A 20,232-nucleotide genomic window follows, 5' to 3' on the forward strand; every position below is an offset into this window, starting at 1 on the left:
AATCTTTGGGAAGAAATAATGTAAATCTGCAATGGAAGGGAATTTCTTTTTTATTTCAGAATCCAGAATTGCTTTAGGATTTAGCATCTTCAGACATTTTAATGCTTGACGGTCTTTGTCGTCAAAAGGAAACCTTTTTAATATCTGTTTTGCAGCCTCGATATAAAACTCCTTACACTTTAAGTAGCAATTTTTCAGCTGTTCTTCCTCTAGTTATCCTAATTCTCTCTTTCTTCTGATCAAATTTGGCACCATTCCACCAACGTATATATGTTGCATCGGTAAATGTTTCTGCTCACTCGAGAAGTCAAGGTTTAATATTTTAGTTTCTTTTGCGTGTAAAATATTTTGTGCTTCATTTTTTTCTCGTTCAGTGAGATTCAAATATTCAGCTTGTACAAAGCATTCCAAGATCGTTGTGTATGCGGTCAGTATTTTGTCGTATAGTAAATATAATTTCGGAGTCTCGGATTGCATTTCTTTATTGAGATCGGTAAATATAGGTAATGCAAATTTCAAAAACTCCAGGTACAATTCAGTTGTCGGTTCGAGAGCCTTGGAGAGAATTGATTGCGCAGAAAGTAATCTATCTACATGAACTGCAGCTTGAAAATACAATTTTATAGCTGGTATTTGTTAAAGAAGCCTATTTACTGCCTCAATAAGCGACAACCATCTGGTTTGGCTAGGGTGGAGTAATTTGTGTGGTTTAGTATTTGTGAATGCTTGAAATGTTTTGAAATCTCCAATACGTTTTGGTGAATTCTGTACGTGATTATATACGTCTCTACAGAAATCTTCCACGCCCCTTGGCAATTTCTCACATGCGTATGATGCGCATAGGTTAAAAGAATGACAAATGCACTTCATAGTAAAAAGGTGAAGTATGTCATTTTTAAACAAAGTGACCGATGAATGTTTATCTCCAAACATAACGTTAGCGCCATCAGAACAAAGCCTATCATGTTTGATTTGTAAGGAATATTTTTTTCAACAAAATATTCTACAGAAATCTATCTTCAACGCTAAAATCTAATTTTTTATTGTATGTTTTATTGTAGATTTATCTCTGCTTTCGTCAACAAGTAATGCAAAGCAATTGTTCTGTAACATCTCTATTATATTTTCTTCAGCTGTCTGCCCAGTTACATTAATAATAATAGCTCTAGCTTTTGTGCGGCTTATAGATAATTGTTCGGCAATTTTCGAATCTGGACATACAGCGCAAATCAATTTATTCAAATGAGATGCTATGTTAAAAGACGGATTATGCTCGGCAATAAAGCAGGCCATTTTTACTTCACCCGCTTTAGCTGCAATTTTTGTATCTTGTGAGTTGGAAGCTGAGGTAAACATTGATGCCAGTTTTTGTTGTTTTTGTAACTTCAAACTATTCTTCGCGTGTTTGGATGAATCTTTGTGTCGTAGCAGTTCGTGTATACCACGTTTTCTGTCGCAATTACACGCAGAACAAAAGAAATAAGTCTCACCTTTAGTGCTTTTCTTTAACCAGCCTTTGAACCTATCATCTTTTAACCACGAATTTACGAATTTCTGTTCATATTTCACATTTTTCTTCTTAGGAAGACTTTTTCCAGTCGATGAATCACTACTCATTTTATCAAAAACTTTGTAATTATTATTTTTTCAAAATAGACGCCGCAATTCAAAGAAACTGTTCAAGGTGTTGTGACTTGTGACTATAAAACAATACCTAAGCAATACAATAGGCGTGAAGGCTACACGGTCGGTGTAGCTGTTATTCATAAATAGGGATTTCCCCGTGCATAAAAATATAAAGAAGATACTGCCATCTAGTGTCAATGCGTTTTATTGCGTAGTGGTTGTCAAAAAATGTTTGCATAGTAGTGTATTAGGTGGCGCTGAAAATAGGAATGAAACAGAAAACATGGTCATCAATGTGAAAACAGCAAATCTACTGTTAAAACAGTAGGGTTGGTAACGCTGCGCACGTCTATCCTCGTCGACAGTCAACTAACGAATGTCACTGTTGACAGTCATAACTTCGAAGTTGCTGATAATTTCGTCTATCTTGGAACCAGCATTAACACCAACAACAATGTCAGCTTTGAAATCCAACGCAGAATATCTCTTGCCAACATGTGCTGCTTCGGACTAAGTAGACAATTGAGAAGTAAAGTCCTCTTTCGACGATCTAAAACTAAACTCCATAAGTCACTCATTAATCCCGTTCTGCTATATGTTGTAGAGACAAAGACGCTGACAACATCTGATGAGTCGACGTTGCGAGTTTTCGAGAGAAATCGAATCGGCGAATGTCGCATTCGATGGAACGATGAGTTGTATGAGATATACGATGACATTGGTATAGTTCAGCGAATTAAAAGACAGCGGCTACCCTGGCTAGGTCATGTCTTCGAATGGACGAAAACACACCACTTCTGAAAGTATTCAACGCAGTACACGTCGGAGGAAGCAGAGGAAGAGGAAGACCTTCTCTTCGTTGAAAGGACTAGGTGGACAAGGACCTGCCTTCACTTGGAATGTCCAATTGGTGCTACCTTCCGAAAAGAAAAAACGACCGGCTCTCTGCTGTTAACTCAGCAATAACCGCGTAAGCGATTTCTACGCCAGAAAAGAAGAAAAAACAACCAATTTATATTAAATTTCTTTTTATATCTTCTTTATTAATATAAATTTTTTACCGAATTAATTCAAATTATATTAGTACTAATAATAATTATTAAAAAATAATAGATTTACCAAAATTTTTAATATAATCAGATCATTTAAAATATAAAACAAACATTTTTTTGCAAGAACACACACTTCTTTTCACATACTTACTTAACAGTTTATATTAGCTGTTTCTGATGTATTTCACAATATTGGTAAATCTCATAAAAGAAAAAATAGATTCTTTCAATTCTACCTATACCAATATTCTCATTCGTTAGTTGACTGTCGACGCGGATAAACGTGCGTGCGCATCGTTGCGATATTCAAAGTGTTTTTTTTGGGTGAATTTTTGCGAGTCTCTTTTGTGCGATCATTTGTGTACGCAGTTTTGCTGGCACCGTTATTACCTGGCGCGTGGTGTAGCTTGCGGTGAAATTGTTTGTGCGATCGGGAATAGTGAGGGTCGGTGACCGCATGTGTTTTGTGAGGGTACATAGTTTTTGCAATTTTTGTGTACCAACTCGTCGTGAGTAGGTACTATTGTATATACGGACAACGTGGTCATCCACGTTGTTGTTATTGGCGGAAGCTTCGCACGGTTCCAGTGTAGCTCCGTGTTGTTGGCACTCTTGCTGACTGGACTGCCTGCCAGTAGTTCTGTGCTGAGCATCTGGCGATTAGTTGGTTCGGTGTCAGAAGAGTCTGGACAGGATTGCCCAAAGGGTGCAAGTGTCTGTCCAGCGTTGGAGATTGCAACTCCTGTAAGGACCAACGGTCGTAACAGCGTTACCGTTTAAGCCCACGGTGCGATTCGGTACAGCGCCACATCGGTCGACTCCGGACCGTTACGGGGACTTTGTCCGGCCGGCGGCCAATTAAGTGGACTTAATCCGACCACTGGTTGGGGTTGTGGGCTGTGCCACCGCGAGCACGCCATAATCGACCGCTTGGGTGGTCGCTGTTATTGAGCGGTCCCTTGCGTGGGTTGCACTTTTCAGCGCGTTCAGACGCACGCACCTGGAGAGCAGCTGCTCCAGAGTCTTTCTTTCCGTGAGCCTTCTATGCTAGTGGTACGCCAGCTGATCAACGTCCGGTGTATTTAACGTGGGCACCTGCTGACGACAGCCTTACGCCACGGCGCTCAAAAGCACAGCGGATCAAATCAATGCGTTGATCAGCGCCCTGAGAATGCAAGGCATTTTCAGTACCAATTGGCAGTGTGGAATGGACACACTAACCACCTTGGTAGGGTTCGAGGCCCATCTAAAACCTCTGCCGTGCTTTGGGTCCGGCACCCAGTTGCAATGCAACTCCACATTCAACTGACAAAGTCAGTTCTTTCCGCGATTTGGGTTTTAACCACAACCACCGGGATACTCCCCGAGGGGCCAGTCCGCATGAGCAGGTTCCTGCTCCCCGTGGTACCAGAATTAAGTCTCCGGTCAGACCTCGTAGCCGAAAGTACTACCAGTTGAGCTTCCATACGGCTCTGGACTGGTGGCCAGGGGTTGGACCCCATACACACATCACTTACACACACCAATCATATAGAAACTAACCCTAACTTCCAGCTAACCGCCTTCGCCGCTTAAACAGTTCACGCGCAAACGACCCTTACTGTTCGGTATTCCGACTAGTGGAGATCACACCACTAACATCTAATTGTCCATCAGTCCAGCTAATCCCCATACCACCCAAATCCCTAATGTCCGAGTACATCGGGCACTCCGCAATCAAATGCGACCAATTCCCAACACCGCCCCACAAAAACACCCCGACGTATCCGAAAGGTGCCTCTGATGCAAAAATGCATTTAGAGGCCCATGCCCCGTAAGCAGGAAACCCAGACTCAGACAAAATCTGAAGTATGGGTTATCCACAACGAACCCCACGACGCCAGCGGATCAGTCCGACTGAAGGGTAAGTCGGGAAGCGAGATGCCTCCTGGACGGAAGAGGAGGACGAAGGCCCTCGCTGGAAGCGGAGAATCCGCCGCTTCAACAGTTGTGGATGATTCCGCGTCGGGCGGCGAGGGGGAGGTGATGGGAGCAGCCGTAGTAAGGTCTCCACCGCGGAGCAAGACGCGTTTGGGGTCGCCCCGTCATGAGAGCGGAAATTAGGGAGGGAGCGGGAGTTGTGGCGGAAGTGCCAATGTGGCCTCCGCTGAGAAGGCGGTTACGCGTGCTGGGTCGCTTCGTAACGTAGGGGGAAATGAGGGAGGGAGCGGGTGTTGTGGTGGGAATGCCATCGTGGCCACCACCGAGAAAGCGGTTGCGCGTGTGGGGTCGTCGCGTACTGAGGGAGGGAGCGGTAGTGGGAGCGTGGCCATGAAAGCGGGCACTCGTATCTCGAGTGCCAATAAATAGGGAATGCGGGTTTCCTCAAGGGGAGTTGTTGTTGTTGGGGGTGGGGCAATCAGCCATGTTGCGGCTGTTAAAAGAATTACGGGGGAACTCAACGATCTGGTATTTGATACCAGAAATTTTGATGCAGGGACCGCGAAGGGGCTGATGGAGCTTGCCTCAAAGTATGAGGTGCTCTTGAAGACAGTTACTACCGAGAATGCCCATCTTCGCGGTCAGGTAGATACCTTTAGGGAGAGTTGTGGGAACCCTCCTCTTCAGCGCCGAGCAGGTCAATGCCGGCTCCGTTGGCACCGCTGCCTGCGCTTCCAGCACCTGTGCTGGAAGCAATCACACCAGTGACGCCGAAGCCTGTGGAGACCTGGTCGGTCGTGGTAAGTATTAAGGGGCCTGCAGCTTCTGCTAAGGAAGTAATAAAGAAGGTGGTCAAAGAGGTGGGCCTTTCACTTGGGGTGAGGGTCCATGAAGTTAGACCAATTAAGGGTGGTGGGGCGGTTATTCGCACTCCCTCTATTTTAGAGAGGGAGAGAGTTGTGAATAACAAAAAATTCGAGGAGGTGGGGTTGGACGTCTCTATCAACCGGAAGTTGAGTCGTCGGGTGGTAGTCCAGGGGGTACATACGGAGATCTCCCATGAGGAATTCATGGAGGAACTACTCCGGCTGAACCTCCAGGATTTCTGCCCGGCGTCCCAGAGGACTGACGTAAGGATGGTCAGTCGCCCCTGGAAGGTGACCGCTGACGGTAGAACCAACGTTGTCCTGGAGGGTACGGACAAGTTGATGCCCGCCCTCTTGGAGAAAGGTCAGTGCTACATAAAGTGGTTCTACTTCCGGGTGCGACCGGATAGCCCCGTCACTGGCTGCTTCCGTTGCATGGGATTTGATCAGCGGGTGGCTGAAAGTAGGGCCAAAGCAGATGTTTGTCGGAGGTGCGGTCAAGAAGGCCACAAAGCTTCCAGTTGCGTCAATGCACCCCATTGTCGCAACTGTGAGTTTAAGGGTAGACCAGCTGGGCATCTGATGATATCAGCTGTCTGCCCTATATATTGTGGCCTTGTTGAGCGCGCCCTCGCCAGACACTGATGGGGGAGTTTATCCAGCTCAACTGTCAGGGCTCTTTTGCCGTAATGTGCGAGTTGGGGAGTTGCATGGTAGAGGGTAGGTGCAGTAATGCTCTACTCCAGGAGCCCTACGCCATCAATGGTGTGGTTCGGGGTCTTCCTGGGGGTTTTAAGGTCTTCACTGACCTTAGAGCTAACGCTGCAATAGTTGTGAATAATCCACGCTACGATTGCGTAGTTGTGGATTCTTCACAACTGGGTATATGTGTTGCTGTAGAAGGGGAGTTCGGTAGGATGATTTTCGCTAGTATTTATTGTAAATATAGCGAGCCCCTAGAGCCCTACCTGGGCTACATGGATAAGCTGCTACTACTTGCGAGTAGCAGTCCATTTATCCCAGGGCTGGACGCGAATGCCTCGTCCTCGATGTGGTTTAGTAAGGTATCCCGGCATTCGTCTGGATACCTAAGCCACAGTCGAGGCGAGGCATTAAGCGAATGGTTGGTGGCTAAAAGCCTCCACATTTGGAATGAGCCGAGCGAATGGTATACGTTCGATGGGCCTGGGGGCGTGAGCGACATTGACGGGACGCTTCTGAATGAGGCAGCAAATAGAGCTTTCAGCGTTAGATGAGTGGTTAAGGGAGGGTGGGGATTAAGTGATCATAATTTGCTTCAAATTATGGTTACCCCTCGATCCCCTCCCTCACCTTATGAGGGTCCATTGCGGCGATGGCGTACCGCTGGTACTGACCGCTGGTACTGACTCTCGGTTAGGGAAGCGGTATCCAGTATACCGCTTAGTAAATTTGAGGAGTTGGGGGTTGACGAGGAGATTGCTCGTCTCTATGAGGTTGTTTGGGGGGTTAATGATAGGGTATTTAGGAGGTATGACTATCCTAAATTCAGTAAAATTAAATGGTGGACGCGTGAGCTAACCTTGAAGAGGAGGACTGTCAGGCGATTGAAGCGAAAGTTTTCCCAGCTTAGGTACGAATTTAGTTGTGCGGACAGGGAATATAAAGAGATGTTGGTGAAAAGCAAGGAAGAGGAGTGGATGAGCTTTGTTAGGGAAAATTGGAACGACGCCTGGGGTCAGGTCTATAGGATCTGCCGGGGTCGTAGGAGGGAGGATGTCACTTCTCTTCGCGTCGGTGACACCTTGTTATCGTCGTGGAGAGAGTGTGCCGGGGTTCTGTTAGGTGCGTTCTTTCCTAGGTCGGAGGTGCAGGTACCTCAAGCACAAGAGGTGCCTGTCCCTCCATTAGATGATGGGGAGTTGGGGTACGCCTTTGGCTTGGTTAGGTCTAAACGGTCCCCAGGTTTTGATGGTTTGAACGGAGAGATGTGTAAAAGCTTATGGAAGTTCATTCAGGAATACCTGAAGGCCATTTATGATAAGCGCGTCTTTCCACGCGAGTGGAAAAGTGCTAGAATTGTTCCTCTCCTGAAGTCCCCCGATAAGATCAGGAGCGATCCTCGATCTTATCGGAGCATCAGTCTCCTTCCAGTACTTGGAAAAGTGCTGGAAAGAGTCATGGTGGAACGGATTCAGGAGCTAACGCGGGGTATGTGGTCGGATAGGCAGTTTGGGTTCAGGAAAGGACGCAGTATAGAGGATGCGTGGTTCTATGTTCAGAATGTCGTTAGGGAGAATGTCAACAAGTATGTCTTTGGCATATTTGTTGACTTCAAGGGGGCGTTTGACTGCCTAAGCTGTGATCGAGTGGTGCAACGGCTGGAGGAGCTTGGCTGTCCGGAAATTACTCTTTGGCGGAGTTATTTTTCGGACAGAAAGGCCTCTCTTGTCGGCATGAATGGGAGTGTGGAGATTGGAGTGGTTCGTGGCTGCCCGCAGGGTTCATCTGTGGTCCATATATTTGGAACCTTATGATGGATACCGTGCTCGGACGACCTTCTTCTTATGGTTGAAGTTCGCTTGAGGTCGGAATTAGAGCCGGCGGGAGGAATTGTTAATTCTTGGGGTTTAGGTGTGGGGGTGGACATATCGAGGGAAAAAACGGTGGCAATGCTGCTTAAGAGTAGATTGTCACCGGTTCGTCCACCGATTGTCCGTGTGAATTGGGTCAGCATCAGGTATGTGACGCAAGTCAAATATCTGGGACTGACCATGAGTGAAAGGATGTGTTTTACTCCACACTTGGCGAATGTGAAGGAGCGACTGCAGGAAACTGTAGGCCAAATACGACGGATTTTGAGGAGCGATTGGGGTCTCGGACGGCGTGCTGTCTGCACCATATATCGTGGCTTGTTTGTGGCCTGTGCCACTTATGGAGCCCCTGTATGGTGCGTTGCATGATGCTTGCTTGTTTGCCTGTATGTTGCACCGTCTCAACGGATGCGATGCAGGTCTTGTTAGGTGCATCCCCTCTTGACCTGATTGTTATACAGCGTGCTGTTGCATTCAGGTTAAGAAGGGGCTTGAGTGTGTCATTGCTGCGGAATGACTGGATTTCCGACGATGATGTGGAGAGGGACGGATATCTATGGAACAAGAGTCTCCTAGATGATAGGGTTAGGTGTAGGTGGCAAGAACGTTGGGACAATAGCCCTAACGGCCGAGTGACGTACGAGTACATTCGGGACGTGGGGTTCGTTGAGGATAACCCAGACTTCAGATTTTGTCTGAGTCTGGGTTTCCTGCTTACGGGGCATGGGCCTCTGAAAGCATTGTTGCATCAGAGGCACCTTTCGGATACGTCGGGGTGTTTTTGTGGGGCGGGGTTTGAAAATTGGTCGCACTTAATTGGGGAGTGCCCGATGTACTCGGACATTAGGGATCTGGGTGGTATGGGGATTAGCTGGACTGATGGACGATTAGATGTAAGTGGTGTGATCTCTACTAGTCGAAATACCGAACAGTTAGGGTCGTTTGCGCGTGAATTATTTAAGCGGCGAAGGCGGTTAGCTGGAATTAGGGTTTAGTTTTTTGTTTGATTGGTGCGTGCATGTGATGTATGTATGGGGTCCAACTCCTAGCCACCAGTCCAGAGCCGTATGGAAGCTCAACTGGTAGTAGCTTCGGCTACGAGGTCTGACCGGAGACTTAATTCTGGTACCACGGGGAGCAGGAGCCCTTGGAGGTAACTCCAACCTGCTCATGCGGACTGGCCCCTCGGGGAGTATCGTGGTGGTTGTGGGTAGAACCCAAATCGCGGGAAGAACTGACTTTGTCAGTTGAATGTAGAGTTGCATTGCAACCGGGTGCCGGACCCAAAGCACGGCAGAGGTTGGGCCTCGAACCCTACGAGGGTGGTTAGCGTGTCCATTCTACACTGCCAAGTGGTACTGAAAATGCTTAGCATTCTCAGGGCGCTGATCAACGCATTGATTTGATCCGCTGTGCTTTTGAGCGCCGTGGAGTAAGGCTGTCGTCAGCAGGTGCCCATGTAAAACACACCGGACGTTATACCAATATTCTACCTACCTAATATTTGCATGCTTCTACCTGAAAAAATGGCAAATGAGACAACTCATTTACCAAGTTTACCTAATTTTCGGGTCAACCACTTGAATTATAAGTGCTAGTCAAGAACAATAGAAATGGATTAAGCCAAGTTTGTACCGTTACTTTTTTGGTTCCCACGGTACATCATAAATATCAGGAATATATTAGGTGTACAATCAAACGAAAAAAAAACAGTCGAAGTGTACGGTTGTGACAATTTAAAATTATAAGCGAAATATATTTACATAGATTTTCAAGAAGTCTGTGTGTCGTATAGTATATTTGATTAAAATCTTTTCGTTATAAGCTAATAAATAAATTTTGTTTAACGAATTGTTTATACAAAAAACAACAAATCTCAGTGAAAGAATTCAAAGATCGTCAGAACACTTAATCGAATTAGAGAAAATAAAAAAGAAAAGAAGGCTATATATGAGAGCAGTCGAAGGAAGCGAGAGAGGCTCGTTTGCAGCAAGTGCGTCAGCATGCAGCAGAAAGCCGAACATCAGAATCGAAGGAAGGCAGAGAGACTCCCTTGAAACAAGTACGTCAGCATCGAGCAGAAAGCCGAGCATCAGTTTTTCGATCCGGAGACAGCTGGAATCTAGTACTACAGATAACCATATCTCGGGCCTCGGCGAAGTCGGTCAGTCTCAATCCATTTGGGGATGTTTCGTCGTGGAGGCTGAATTTACCGACCGTAGTGCCAAATATACCTTCTTTGCCCACCCTGGCGTTAAAGTCGCCAAGCACGATTTTGACATCGTGGCGAGAGCAACTCTCATAAACGCGCTCCAAGCGCTCATAGAAGGTATCTTTGGTCACATCGTCCTTCTCTTCCGTCGGAGCGTGGGCGCAAATCAGCGATATGTTGAAGAACCTCGCTTTGATGCTGATTGTGGTTAGACGTTCATTCACCGGAGTGAATGATAGTACTCGCCGACGGAGTCTCTCTCCCACCACTCCTTTATATGTCCACTCTAGTAAATGTCACAAGGATCTACTCGTCTCTGTCCTTGTCCCGTCTATCGCATATCTTGGACGGCGGTGTTGTCAGCCTTTATTTTCGGAGGACATCAACCAGCTGGGCAGCGGCACCTTCCCAATTAAGGGCCCGGACATTCCAGGTGCATGCCCTCAAATCGTAGTCCTTATTTCGTTTGCCATGGTCGCCATCAAAATGGGGGTCTTTCATCCGAGGCTTGTTGTTCCTTTTCATTAGGGATGTTTTTTTACGTGGCGGGTCCCAAATCCAGCGCACAACCCTATGAAGGGGATGTTTCGCCTTCTCACTTTAGCTCGCCTTCGAACGGATGTTCTTAGGCTACACAGAGGATACTTGGTCAAAGACCGGAAGTTGTGATCTGCTTGAGCCATGTGTAAAAGAATCGTTTCGGCCACTCCCCAATGAATGGCGATCAGAGAACTTTCCTCACTTGCGTGAACTTCTACACATGACTCCATCCTCCAATACCTTTTTTTATTGTATTTAAAAAAAAATAACATTTTTAAACTTAAGTCTTTCAATTTAATTTTTATAAATACAATCTGTGAAATTAAAAGAGGCTAAACCAAGAATACCTCAATCATTAAAAATTCCAAAAATGGCTGATGACGATAAATCACAAGGCACACATGCAAAAGCGACATGCTAAACGCAGGGTGCCAAACAAAAAAAAAAGAACCAATGATAATTCAGTCTCAAGAAACATAACTGAAAGTGACAACTTTATTAGATACTGCACTAGATGCAAAAGCGACATGCTAAACGCAGGGTGCCAAACAAAAAAAAAAGAACCAATGATAATTCAGTCTCAAGAAACATAATTGAAAGTGACAGCTTTATTAGATACTGCACTAGATAGCTTCTCCAATTAATGACAATACTGAATAGGTTCTAAATTTAAAAATTCAAAATATAGATAACATATGGGAACGCCTTCTGGCAGCATACGATAGAGTACTAGATACTGAACTTCCAGAAAACATGAAAGCTTCGGCGTCAGCCAATTATGAAAACTGCCTCGAACAATACGAAACTATGAAGGCAATGATATTAGAGCAAATAAATTTATTGAGGTTATTCCTCCTACGATGATAGTTTCAACTCCAAGAGAAACCCTAGATACATATAACTTTCATGATCGCAAAAGCTGTACCATCTCTGATACAAAACAAAAGGGGAAGCAGGCAGTATCGTCAAGCGTTTCGCTTTAAATGACGAAAACTTTAATCTGGCGTGGGAAGCACTGGTCGAAAGATATGAATATGAAAGAGTATTGGTACGAGTATATAACCAAATAACAATTTTAAAGAATTTTCCAAAAATTCAACAATAAACCAGGCAAGAAGGGCTGAATTCACTGCAATTAGTTAACCAATACCAACAGTCTAACGAACTACTTTTTATTAACAATGCTTAGTTAGCTACTAGTTAAACCCCCAATTCCTGTTGCTTAACTGCTAGGCAAATAACAGCTGATATTGTAAAAGAACAATTGACAATTGCTTTCACTGATAATTTGTTGAAATGGCTTGCGAATATAATATTGAGTCTGATATTGAAAGTGATGTCGACATCGAGGACATTTGGAATATAATTATAGATCGTTGCAAAAAAAATTATTAATCGTCCAAAATGTTTCCAAATTTATGAACCCGTAGAGTTACGGAACCGATTCCGTCTGAGTAAATAAGAGTGACAGAATTTCAAAGCAAAACAAGTTGGTTAAATTTTATATAAATATATGACATATTTATATTTAGAAATATTCATTTCCATTTTCGAAAATTCAAATATAAATATAAACAGAAAATATATGTTTGGCAATGGTACTAACATTAATATTTGTGTAGCAAAAATACCTGATGCTGCTTTGCAACGATGGGAGCAATCACTAGCAAAAAAGAAGTCGCCAAAATGATGAAAAAATTTTTAACAACTCAGTACAAAATAGCTGAGCGAGTAGACAAAAAAATATTCAAGCAAAACAATAATCAATGTAATATTCTGCGATTTCCACGATTTATTATAATGTATATAAATAACAAACAATTATAATATTATATTAATAACTATCGGACTTCCCGTCCGGCACGGTCGGCGTCAAATATATATCTGATATCAAATGTCGTATTTACAGACGCGTTACATCAAAGCCTTTCTTGTTGTTAAATTATGAGAGCGTATTGTCACTTAATTTAGCAGGTACAGAATTCCACATTCCTTCCTTTTTCTCCGGACGTAGTTTGAGGTTCTCGCTTAGCTTCTGCTGATCCTCAGATGTTGAGGTAGTTCGGAAAAAAGACTCGGCATTGAGGAAATTGGCGCTGCAGGACTCAATGGGCGCTGTTGTTAACTCGGCTATAATCGCATAAGCGGTGTCTACGCCATTTAAGAAGATGAAGAGGACTCAATGGGTTTGTGGTTACAATCTTTTTCAAATGACCAACATTCCTGGTGTATGTTTTACCACCAGCGGAAATCTGCGCAACATTTCCTTCTCGCTTTACTACCTTATACGTGGTAGTATCAAATGTGGGTGTCAACTTGTGCGGAAATATTACATTATTTAAGAGTACTGTATCCCCAACTTGGATGCCAACATCTTCCGCACTCTTGGCCTTGTCAGTCAACTGTTCCCCTTTATCTTTTTCCCGCATATCCTTATCTTTCTCTTCTGAGTCTGTCATTTCCCCCACAAGATGCTGAATGCAGGAAATTTTGTCTCTTATTACTCTGTTAAACATTAGTTCTGTCGGTGGAGCGCCCGTGGTACCAAGCGAAGTAACATTGTACATCAAAACGAACTTCTGAATTTCTTTCTTTTAGTTGTCGTTGTTTGCATGAGATATCTTTAAACGTTTCACTTGGGACCTGTTCATATTTTCTACTTCGCCGTTAGCCTGAAGCCAGTATGGGGGCGAATGCCGTTGGTACTACAAAACTTTTAAACTCAACGCTTACGAATTGCCTTCCATTGTCAGACGTTAGTGTCTCTGAAAATCCCAATCTTGAAAATATCTCTTCATCAATAATGGTTTTAGATGTTATCGACTTAATCACTTTGAACTTCATATATCTGGAGTAGTAATCAATTAATACCAATATATTATCCCCATTAGGTAAAGGACCCAAAATATCGGTTGCTAAGCATTTCCAGGGTCCATTCGGGAAAGGGTGCTTCTCCATCGGAGCTGTTTTTGGTGGCATTGACACTATAAGGCAATCTTGACAAGTATTTTCCTATTTTTCGCTGGGGATCGTGAGGTTGGCTTAAATATGATTTCTAGTGGCTTATGGTCGGTTATTAGATCAAAGTGTAGCCCTGCCAAATAATAATAAAATTTTTCCACGGCCCACACCAAGGCCAGACTTTTTTTTGGTTTGGGAGTATCTCTTTTCCACCGGTGAGAGACTCATACCGGCAAATGAAATGATCCGCGAAGTATTTGCCTTATCAAATTGCACTAATACGGCATCCTGGGCCACCGGACTAGAATCTGCAATTAAACACGTTTTGTCCTGTGGGTTAAAGTATAAGAGTTTCGATACCGCGGCAATTTTCGCCTTTATTCCCTGAAATGCGTCGTCCTGCTCTTTGCCCCAAGCAAATTTTTCCTTGCTCCTCATTAGTTTCCTTGATTACAAACTTACCCACATATGTAGCTAAACCAAGAAAACTGCGTACTTCTTCTTTATTTTTCGGCGCTCTGAATGCTGTGATCACTTTAACTTTTTCGGAATCAACTTCAATCCCCTCATCCGACAGGATGTGTTCCAAAAATTTCAGCCTTTGAGTTCTTATTATTCATTTCTTTTCATTCAGCAAGACATTATGTTCTTTTTAAATTGTCATAACCATTTCCAGTGCCTTATCATGTTCTTCAATGTTGCTTCCAAAAATGATTACGTCATCAGTATAGTTCAATGTATTTTGACAAGGAGATATTAATTCCTTCATTAGCCTCTGAAATATCTCTGGAGCCGAATTCACCCAAAACATTAAACGTTTATAACGAAACAAACCCCGGTGCGTAATAAATATAGAAAGTTCTCTGCTGGACTCAGCCACCTCCAACTTATGGTAGGCATTTTTTATATCAAGTCGAAAGAAATACTTAGCTTCCCTCAGTTTGGTCATAAAGTTGTCAAAAATCGGTAAAGGGTAATTTTCTCTCTGTATTGCTTTATTTTCCCGGCGCAAATCTATACATACTCGAATATCGCCATCATCTTTAAAGGCAATCACCACCGGCGATATCCAGGCACTTGGGCCAGTTACTGGTTCGATAATGTCCAACTTTAAAGCCTCTTCCAGTTTCTCAGTTATTTTGCCCTCCAACGCCGTCAGCACACGTCTCATGCGATGTTGCACGGGAACCACAGATTCTTTAATAGACAGTTTGACAGAAACATTCCGCCATTTGGCAAACGGTTCCACTTCCTCAACTCTACGCACGTCCAAACCTACTCCTAAAACGTTGAGTTCGATAGCTGTGTTTCGTCTTAATAGAGATTGTTTACCATTTTCGATTACATAAAATGTAGAAATCAGTTCCGGATCGTTTTGCACCGAAATGGGAGCCTGAAAAGCCTGTAATACTTTGAGTAGACGATCTGAAGCATATGCCCGAAAATTATTCGCTGATTCAGCATGTGAGTTAAACATAACAGCCTTTTCCTCGCATAATCGTTGCCAATCTGAATGGCTGATCAGGTTCAATTTAGAGCCCGAATCGATGATCATAGTAATTATGTAACCTCCTATTTTACACAGGATCTCCCCCTCTTGTGATGACTCATTCTCCACTCTGAATAACCCAGTTCCCTTCGAACCGTCGAGTACATTTCCAATTTCGCTACTTATGGACTGTACCACCGTATCTCTTCGTCTACAGCGTTTCCTAACCGGTTCATGTACTTTGAAGTTGGGCTTCCGTAACCTTGTGCGGCATTTCCGATAAGAATGTCAAATTCTATCGCATTTCCTGCATTTCATATTTCTGGCAGGACACTCCATACTATTTTCGCGATGTCCCCTCTTGCCACATCTTCCACACCCGCTTTCTATACTTTGCTGTGCAATTTTGTTGATGCCGCTTGGATTACCTTGGGGTGTCATAGACTGTGTTTGTTTGTTGACTTGTTCATCAATAGTACATGTTTTGATGACCTCATACAAAGTAAGTTCGTTTTCAAGTAACCTTTTTTTTAAACATAACGGTGCCCAGACATCGATGATTTTATCCTTTAAACATATATCTTCAATCTGTTCTTTGGTTTCGTCAAACGAACATTTTGCTATCTGGCGGCGTAATCTCATCAAAAACTCCGTAAAACATTCTCCTTCCGGTGATGTTATAGAACGAAACAAGTGCCTCTCAAAAGCGGAATTCTGTTGTGGCGAAAAATACTCATTGAGTTTTGATATCGTTTTTCGCTTGCTCATCATATGGTACTAAAGCACCAGGAATGCTATATACCACTGCCTGGAGCTGGGATCCTCGTAAATGTAGGAGTTTATTTCTTTTCTTATATATAGAAGTTATCTCGTCTGCGTCAATATACATATAAAATGAACGCAACCACGCCTCCCACTCCGTACGCCATAACGCCTTGTCCATACCCTGACATAGAAATGGTTTCAGTTCCGTCATGTTTATTTCTCGCTGAAACGATTACCATAAAATAACATTTTATTGTATAAAAAAAAAAAAACAAAAATCATATAAATTAATTTCGATTACATTTGGAAAACAGTGTTTTCTTATTTTTCATTCATTGAGAAAAAAACTCATCAGGTAAAATTTTCCTCATGACCTTGTTGTTACACATAAAGAAAAACAAATGAATCACTTTACCCTTGTTTCCAACGTTATTAAATTTGGAATATAGTCTCTTAATACAATACCTAATTACATTTCGTCCCTTTCTGTATTTCATTTGAAATATGCAAATATACACATATTCTCAATCATACATTTCGCTCTTACATTTGGAATAGACTCTTTACTTATTTTTCTTTTCGTTTTTTTTTCTAGATTTCTCGAATCATCTTCAAATTTTCTAATTTTTTAAATATTTCAATTAATTTGCATTTGTTTCATCCATTTAGAATAGGCTCTTTACTTATTTTTTCTTTTCGTTTGTTTTTTATTATTTTTCAATATTTTAAATTTCTCGATTCATTATCAAATTTTCAAATTTTCCATCCTTTTTTTGTTTTTTTTTTTTGGAATATCTCAATCCATTTGCAAATTTCAAATTCATTTTTCATTTTTCAATTTCTCAATTCATTTTAAACATTTTTATTTTCACCTTGAAATTTACAATTTATTGTAATCTCATTCCATTTGGAATGAATTCCGTTATTCAGGTAACGCTGAATAAAATTTTCTTCTTACATTCCCCTACACGCATATTCAACCAAAATATCTGTATGAATCTGTGCATTTGTGTGTGCGCTTAGCGTCGCTATTCCCGTTTGAATTCAAAATCGTATACGGTCTTTCTGATTTTATGTAAAATACTTCCCAATTATGCTCGTCGCCAATGTAATATTCTGCGATTTCCACGATTTATTATAAATTATATAAATAACTAACAATTATAATATTATAATAACTATCGGACTTCCCGTTCGGCACGGTCGGCGTATTTAATATCAAATGTCATATTTAAAGACACGTTACATCAAAGCCTTCCTTCTTGCTAAATTATGAGAGCGTATTCTCACTTAATTTAGCAGGTACATATCTCCACAATCAAAATGACTAGAATAAAAACTGTTATAAACCCAAACCCGCAATAACATACAAAATAATATACACGTTAACAGAAGCCAAACATTCCTGTCAAATCAAACAAGTCAATGGCGATCAGTATGTGAAATTTGTAAAACAGGTCATAAAATAACATGCTGGGTGAATTAAAAAAAATGTCTGTTTTAGATAGGAACAATCTAAACTTTGCATCAGCTATCTGTCCAATTGTGAAGGAACAAAAGGTAATGACAATATCACTCCTTGCATCACATAACCAATTTTCATATTTTGAAACAAAACCATATAAAATCTAATAAAACTAACGGGTTAGTGACGACAAGATCAAGGCTCTTAAGTATCCTTGGTATCATCGGAAAATAAAAATCGGCTCAAATTGCCAGTCAAAAATTTAAATTTTCAAACTTCGGGAATGTGCGGAAGAGTGATGCAAAATTCAAATAAAATTTGCCCAATCACCATAGTCTCTCTAAACGCGGATATAAGAAAAGGTGCCCAAGCCATCGTTCTACCGCAACTTGCAAGCTTCCAAGCTGTGAAGTTAATAAAAAACAATGGAAAAAATGCTCCTATCTCTAATTAGCAAACCCCAACTGCCATACCCCATCACAAATCGATATATTATTAGGCAGTGACTTAATACCTCAAATAATTCTTGAAGGCCAAAACATAATCAAAATATTAACTAGCCAAGTCACAGAAAACATTAATTGTTTGCATTGATGTGGCGACAAACAGAAAGTTTCAAGACCGTAGCATACACTTGTAGAACCCCCAAAGGCGATATAGTGACTGATGCCCAGAACATACTAAAATTATGGAGGGAACACTTCTCCAGCCTGCTGAATGGCAGTGAAAGCATAAGGTCAGGAGAGGGCAAACCCGATTTCCCAATAGATCACGATGAAGCAGACGTTCCATTGCCCGACCATTAAGAAGTTCGAATAGCAATTAACCGCCGGAAGAACAACAATGCCGCGAAGGCCGATGGATAAGCATGCATCAGCTTCTTTGTAGAATATGGTCGGATGAAAGCATGCTGACGATTGGAATTTAAGTGTCATATCATCAACCGACCAGATATTCACCATGCGCCAAATTTTATAAAATATCCGGAGAAATGACAAACAGCACCTCTTCGTCGATTTCATAGTTGCTTTTGACACCACGGAAAGGAGCTGCCTTTATTCCGCGATGTCTGAATTTGGTATCCTCGCAAAACTAATACGGCTGTGTAAACTGACGTTGAGCAAGACCAAAAGCTCCGCCAGGATCGGAAAGGACCTCTCCAAGCCGTTTGATACCAAACGAGGTTTCAGACAAGGCGACTCCCTATCGTGCGAAATCTTCAACCTGCTGCTGGAGAAAATAGTTCGAGCTGCAAAACTTAATCGAGCAGGTACAATAATTTATAAGAGTGTACAGCTGCTGGCGTATGCCGATTGATATTGATTGATAACAGGTGCTATATCGGACTGAGTAGGCAATTGAGAAGTAAAGTCCTCTCTTGACGATCAAAAACCAAACTCTATAAGTCACTCATTACTACCGTCCTGATGTATGCTGATGCTGACAACATCTGATGAGTCGACGTTGCGAGTTTTCGAGAGAAAAGTTCTGCGAAAGATTAGTGGTCCTTTACGTGTTGGCCACGGCGAATATCGCATTCGATGGAACGACGACCTGACGACATTGACTTAGTTCAGCAAATTAAAAGACAGCGGCTACGCGGGCTAGGTCATGTCGTCGAATGGACGAAACATACCAGCTCTGAAAGTATTCGACACAGTACACGTCGAGGAAAGCAGAGGAAGAGGAAGGTCTCCACTCCGTTGGAAAGACCAGGTAGAGAAGGACCTGATTAACACAAACAAACATCAGCTGCACTAACTCAGTAACTGTTTAATTAGATTAAAAACAATCTCAAGTCTTCATGATAATCAAATTAAAACTTAGGACGTGTTCCTACTCAAAAAGAAACCAATTGCCTATGTCGAGAACTATGCGAAATTGAAGTGACCGATTTAATAATAACCATACTCGTTCGCGTTAACGGTTTTCATGCAATTAACCATGAAAAGCTTAATCTATTGACTGAAACCAGTCGTAAGTATGTGTATAAAAATTAGTGTGTTCATAAATATATGAACATGAAATTCTTTTATAATATAAACTAGAGGACCAGTCCACGTTTTACTGTGGCTGTAACATAAGTAGTACTACTAATACCATCTATCTGATTGCTATTATTTAGATTATGACTATTAGTTAAGGCAATACAGCATTTTTTGGTGAATCAAAAAGTATAGTGCGCGTTAATAAAGCTTTGGTTTTCAGAGAAAAAATACTGTTGAATTTGGGCTGTGCACCAGTGAAATCAACACAGTTCAATCCATAGTCAGCCTAGTGGACTGCATATTATTAAAAGGTTGTCAAGCGTGGAAAGACAAAAAATCGGCTGGCAAGGTTATGGCATCTGTCTTCAGTTCATCGAATGATTACTGAGCCAGTTTTAATTAATTGCACTGTGTAGTTGGTTGCAGTTGTATTCTACATACTATTCCCAATATTTATGTAGGTAGGTAGGAGTACATCCCTGTTGCCTTACTGGCTCAATTAGCACTGGCTGTGTCATTGTGATGCACTATTCGTAGACACTTTATATCTGCAATCATGTTTCACCATCTCTTTCAAACCATTTTGAGGTTTCGATGAAACTACTTATTTCCAATATGCTTTTAGTTGAAATTATAAAAAAATAGTAAGAAAGGTTTGGTTCTTGATGGATTCCATGTGTTCTGTGTCGGACCTGTGATAGGGCTGGGCATTCACAGAGAAAGTGGAAAATTATTTCCTTGTTTCCTGCTATTTCGCAGCCTCGGCAGATGTTGT

General features: G+C 42.2%; 1 pseudogene; it reads right to left on the reverse strand.

The window, feature by feature from the left end:
* Window positions 1–213: 213 nt before the first annotated feature.
* On the reverse strand, window positions 214–1,293 carry LOC126765848 (uncharacterized; annotated as a pseudogene).
* Window positions 1,294–20,232: the final 18,939 nt, after the last annotated feature.

This window comes from Bactrocera neohumeralis, unplaced genomic scaffold (genome assembly GCF_024586455.1).
Source record: "Bactrocera neohumeralis isolate Rockhampton unplaced genomic scaffold, APGP_CSIRO_Bneo_wtdbg2-racon-allhic-juicebox.fasta_v2 cluster11, whole genome shotgun sequence".
NCBI lineage: Eukaryota > Metazoa > Arthropoda > Insecta > Diptera > Tephritidae > Bactrocera > Bactrocera neohumeralis.